Here is a 6,006-nt window from a genome sequence, read left to right as displayed (position 1 = left end):
CATAAGTTCTCAAGATAAATAATTTAAAATTTAAAATTTAAGAAATAGTATTTATTACTTGTTATCACATAACTTGAGTGATTATCTGTTATAACTTGAATAACATTCTCCTCACCAAGTTGTTCTACCATTTTTCAAGCAACTCAAACATCTTTTCTCCCATCTTAATCATCGAAGAAGCATCAATGGATTGCATAAACATGGTTCCCTTTGAACAATTAACTAAAAAGTTCACCAAAGTTCTCTCTTTCCTATCGGTCCATCCATCCAACATAAATGAACATCATTTTTTTTTCCATTCCACTATATGATCCTTCATCAAATCTTTTGTAAGAGTCAATTCTTTCTTGAGATTAGTAACTCTTACCTCATGAAGAGTTGGTCCTTTCATACCCACACCATATTGGCCAATAGCCTCAATCATTGGTTGAAAACTTGGTTATGTGGTTGCATTAAATGGAAAAACAACCTCATACATCCACCTTATGATAAACATACAAACTCTTTCTCTTGCTTCCTTTTGTAGGCATCATTGATAGTAGTTTGATTCATCTTCCCTCTCTTTCAATTTTGAACAACCATCTTTACATTAGGAGTGGAAAAAAAATGATCCATGAGACCTTTTTGTCTTGGTTTTTTTGAAGAAAACATCCTACCACTACTTTCTCCTTGGTTACTACCTCCACTAGAAATGTTGGTGACATTCATTCTACTATTAATCTCTTCACTAAAATCTTCATATTCTAAACCAAACAAATATTCATTAACATTTTCGCTTCTACACTTTTTAGCATTTCTATATCCACCTACAAGATGTTGTTTGTGTCTATATATGCCTCATTTGGTTACTTTATCACAAAAAAATTCATATGATGGTGTTCAAATATTTTCATTTGGCAAACGAGCATACTTCCATCCGGGATCTCTTTTTCCACTTGTATTAGAGTCCACTTGAGTTTCATTCTCGTTATCCATCTTGCAAAGAAATTATCTATGCTACAATAAAATAATTATAATTAAATTAAGAAAAAAAATATGCATATTATATTAACAAAAAATATGCACATGAGAGTATCTTTTATTTGGTTATTTTTATTTAGTAAAATTTTCATGTCAAAATACAATATTTATTTTAAAAAAATGCTAATGAGAGTTATGAGACAATAACAGAAAAAAATGCAAAAAAAATGAAGAAAATAGAAAAATACCAAGGTCTCAGAAAGGTACGTTTATTTTTTTTCTTATTTTTCCTCCTCCTCTTCGTCTTCTTTACAGTACAACAGAGGCTAAAACAAATTTTGGGGGTGTTATCGGGTTGAAAACAACCAGAAAAGGGGGTTAGAATAAAAAACAGGGCCAAAATGACATCGTTTTAGATTATTTTTTTTTTAAAAAAGAACATGGACCAAATGATGTTGTTCTGGTCTCACAAAAAAAAAAAAAAGGCTTCTCTTCTACCTTCTACAACCCGTCATCGGAGAAGAAGACCAAAAAAAAAAAAAGAAGAAAATGAAGAAGAAGAAGAAGAAGAAGGAGATAGGGGATCGAGGCGCGCTTATTGACGGCATCGCGCCTTGCACGTCTAAGTGGCGCCTTCGTGAAGGGATGTCGCCTGCCTTTAGGCAAGGTGTCAAAAGGTCACGTCACGCTGCCTAGAGCCTAGGCGCGCCTTAGCCACGTCTTTCACGACTATGTGCCAAGCCTTTAAACTTGAAGGCATCCGCTAGTTTCAACCTTCCAAGAAATGGCTAGCCACATGGAAAGAAATAACAAATCCTCCTCATTGGCCAAAAACTTCTCAGCTCTTTCTTTTATTCTACTCTCATTCTCTTACTATGCTTTTCCTTCCACCATTTAAGTCATTCTCCTACACCTTTTTAAATTTTCCCTCCACATCATACATGGAGTTGATGATGTTCATGCCAAAGATAACAACCTTGTTATATTAGTTGAAGGGAAAGAATCTTCAACTGCAAATGAACTTCTTTTTTATGCTCTCGATATTACCATATCTCGAAACTCGCTGCTGACATAGGCTGACAAGTCATTTTCCTTGCTTTCTGATTCATGTGCCCCTCTGTAGAACTGTTTAGAACTATTACTGAAGCTAAATGGCCTAGGTTGCATCCAGTTTCTAGTCTTTAGAACCACAACAATAGTATCAAAAGGCTTAGAAAGATTTAGGATTTGGAATACCACATTATGTTTAAACTTGTTGGATCAAACTTTTCCACTTCAAACTTTCTGAAAAACTCTACTTCTCAATACCCTTAAGAAATATTTTAAACTTTTAGATGAGGTTAAACATGTTTTAAGAAACACTGGTCAGGAACTCAAATGGGAATTGATAGCCTTCTTCTGATGGCATCTGTGTTATCTGATGATTCTGACACATCTTCTATAAGAGTTCCCAATACATTCTTCACGTGCAAAAAAAAAATGTTTTCCTTCACACAATCTTTAGTTTTCAATTTAAAAACAAAGAGCAAATTTTGAAGACTAGGAATGAAACTTGTTGGGATACGAGCCAGAAATAGAGGAAAACAAAAAGTGAAAAAAAAATCAACAAAAGCCACGATTTCATGTTTCAATCCATGGGCTTAGGACAAGGGATCAATTTTAGTATAGGATTTGAACATAAATAGGGCATGATCGAAGTAAATGATGGAGTCATATATGAATCATTTTCAGAAGACATTAATAGCCTTTAAAAAAAAGAAAATCAAAACAGAGCAAACAAGTAAACAACCAATTTTAACAGAGCAACTTCTGGCCTTTACCATCCACACCCAAACAATAAAAATTGAATGTTTTGGAAACAACCAAAATAAGGAATCGAAAATGAGTCAAAATACAAAGAGTAACAAGAAGGATACTTGAACAGTCTCGATTACAATTGCTTCTTCCTACTATCGTTCTCTTTCAAAATCCTTAAAAAATCCATGAAACCTTTGTTCTTATTTTTCCAAGAAAACAATCCAAAAAAAAATCTCTTGCTTTCCATTTGTGTCCCTTTTTTTTTCATGCGTATATATCAACTTCCAGAAACCCCCTCTGCTGAAAGATTTTTTTTTTTCCTTTTTGTGTGTTTTCATTTTCTTTAATTTTTATAGCTTCCTTTCCATATGTTGGGAAGAAATATATATATATATATTTTAAATAAACTAAAAAATTTATATTAAATTTAAAAATTCTTATGAAAAAATAATTTACTTATATTATGTTTGTTAGCCCAAGGGTTCTCCTAATCAGGTTTTGATGATAACAAATCATGGTTAAGTTACTAATTGGTTTGAATTATAAAGAATTTCAGGTATTAATTTGGAAATTCATCATAGGACCTAATGGATGCATGATAAAAACTTTTGGAAGACCTTTAATTATAGGAAACAAATGTAAGATGAATGCATGAGTGCACTTGGGATTTACATATCATTTCATGCATTTTTGAAAAACTCGGTTTATTCTTTAAAGTTACATTTTCATCAAAACCCAAGTTTTATCAAATGTACCTTAGGCAAAACGTTTCAAAATTGACATATTAATTTATCTAAAGACCTTGCCTAAGTGTTAGAAGAGCAAATAACAAAAAAAGAAAGGTTTTCGAGCTAAAAAAGGTGAACCGGTTAAGACACTGGCCAATTGGCTAGGGGTACCGGTTGATCGGTTCCCTCTTCCCGGTCGAGGTCCAATCGAGAGGAGCAAAAACACTCTCTCTCTTCCAATAGCCTTTCTTTCCCCGTCAAGAGATCTACCTTCTCGATCGAGGTCTGGTCAAGGGTAACAGTTACCTGCCAAGCATTAAATGCTCCAACAGTCAGTGAACCAGTCGACCCCCAACTTGACTAATTGAGGCTGCTTTTTGGTTTTTTTGACTCCCGATATTAGAAACCTATAAATAGAGAGTTTTACTTCATTTATGAGTAAGAGAACACCTGCATTTATTTGTCTACCCACTTGTTCTTGCCTTAAAAGTTCTCATTCCTTTCTTAGTGCATTAAATCTTCATTTGCACATCCTTTAGTGCACCTTTGTGATTCATCCTAGCCTTGAGTTGTATTTAAGACTTTGTTGAGCTAGGTTGAGAGATTCATATTTGTTAATTGAGTGTTAAAGCCTTCAAGTGAGTTCAAATTTGAAGTGATTGTGTAAGAGGGCCGGAATCCAAGTGTAAAAGTGATTGAAAGCTTGGTTGAAGTTTCAAGTTAGTGGAATCCTCACACGGTTAGGAGCTTGAGGAGAGTGAATGTAGGTAAGGAAGTGCCGAACCACTATAAAATATGAGTTTGATTTCTCTAACTCTATCTCTTTATATTTGCTTTTCTTGTGCTTAAATTTATTGTATTCAAAAAGAATTTTTTTAAAAACCCAATTCACTCCCCTCTTGGGTGTTTTTCTCTTTTAAGATTAGCTTTTATTTTTTCAATGTTGTTAAAAATTATTTTTAAAAATTATATTTTTAATTCGTTTTTAAAAACCATTATATATTTGTAAAACTTATTATTATTTTTTGTTTCTAAAGATAGAAAATAGCATATAGATTAAATTAAATAATTTAATATCAAAGAAAAATATGTAATATATCAAATTATTCAATCAAATGGAAAAAATATAAAGGAAAAATAAGTTTTGTTCTAAAGTTATTTTAAAAAATCAAAAGAATTAAAATCTTAATAGAAAAATTTTCATCATTTTGGTAAATTTTATATCAAAATCTTAATATTTTTAAAACAATGTTGTAATTTTCTTAATAAAATTTATTTATTTATAAATAAATAATGTAAATGAGTGATGGAATTTTTTATTCAATAATTATCTCTATAATATAATAAGTCTTATTATTAATTCACTATTATTTAATTAAATATAAAAGTTTAAAAGATTTAAATATCTCAAAATGAATGAAAATCACTATTATAGTTATAAAAAAAATAAAAAGTTTCATGAAATTTTTAAAAAATTCATGAAATTTTTTAAAAATTTAATTTATTTCATTGAAGAAATGAAAGATAGGTTAGGATAAGAAGAAAAAATTATAACAAATATAAGCATTAAATACATTTTATTTATTTTTTCAAAACACACTTAAATATGATTTAAAATAGTCCAAATTTGTTATTAAGAAAAAACAAACTATAATGATCTTATACCATAGCCCACTTTTCTCTATACATATTATAAATAAATTAGAATTAGTGGTTGAGACTGATAAACAACGTATTAGTGTCGAAGGGGACACCAAACTACTGTGCCAAAGATAAATGCCCAGGGAGGTTTCCCACAAATATTTAGCTTTTCCTTGATGGTTTCTTGAGAGTAGTTTTAAGATTGAATTTGAATATAAAATAAAAATAAAAATATTGAAATTCTTTTTTAAATAGTTGAAGAAATAGAAATCGGAGGTAAATGAAAACATTAAAATTTTAATTACCTTTTCAGTTTGTGATGGTAATTTCAAGAATGACTTTCGTTACGTTTAAGTAATTAAAACCTTAATGAAATGAAAAGATTAAATTCTCATTTAAATTGATTATGAGTATAAAAAGATAAAATTTTGAATTACCTTTGAGGTTTGTGATTGTAATTTTAAGAATAATTTCTGTCAAGTAATTAAAATACTAACTAAATAAAAAAGATTAAATTAAAATCCTAATTAAATAAAAAGATTAAATTAAAATCCTACTTAAATAAAAAGATTTAAAACTAAATGAAAAGATTAATTCCCATTTAAGTTGATTATTAGAATTGAAAATATTAAATTTTGAATTATTTTTTAGGTTTGTAATGATGATTTTAGAAATGACTCTATTACATCAAGAAATTAAAACCTTATCCACATGAAAAAATTAAATTCCTATTCAAATTGATTATTACAGTTGATAAGGGTATTTTTGGAAATAAAAAAGTGTTTAGGTTTAAAACCTTAACTAAATAAAAAAATTAAATTCCCGTTTAAGTTGAATATTACTATGGATACGAGTATTTTTGGAAATAAAAAAAAGTGAA

Source organism: Vitis vinifera, chromosome 19, assembly GCF_030704535.1.
Source record: "Vitis vinifera cultivar Pinot Noir 40024 chromosome 19, ASM3070453v1".
NCBI lineage: Eukaryota > Viridiplantae > Streptophyta > Magnoliopsida > Vitales > Vitaceae > Vitis > Vitis vinifera.
This window is presented reverse-complemented; position numbering follows the sequence as displayed.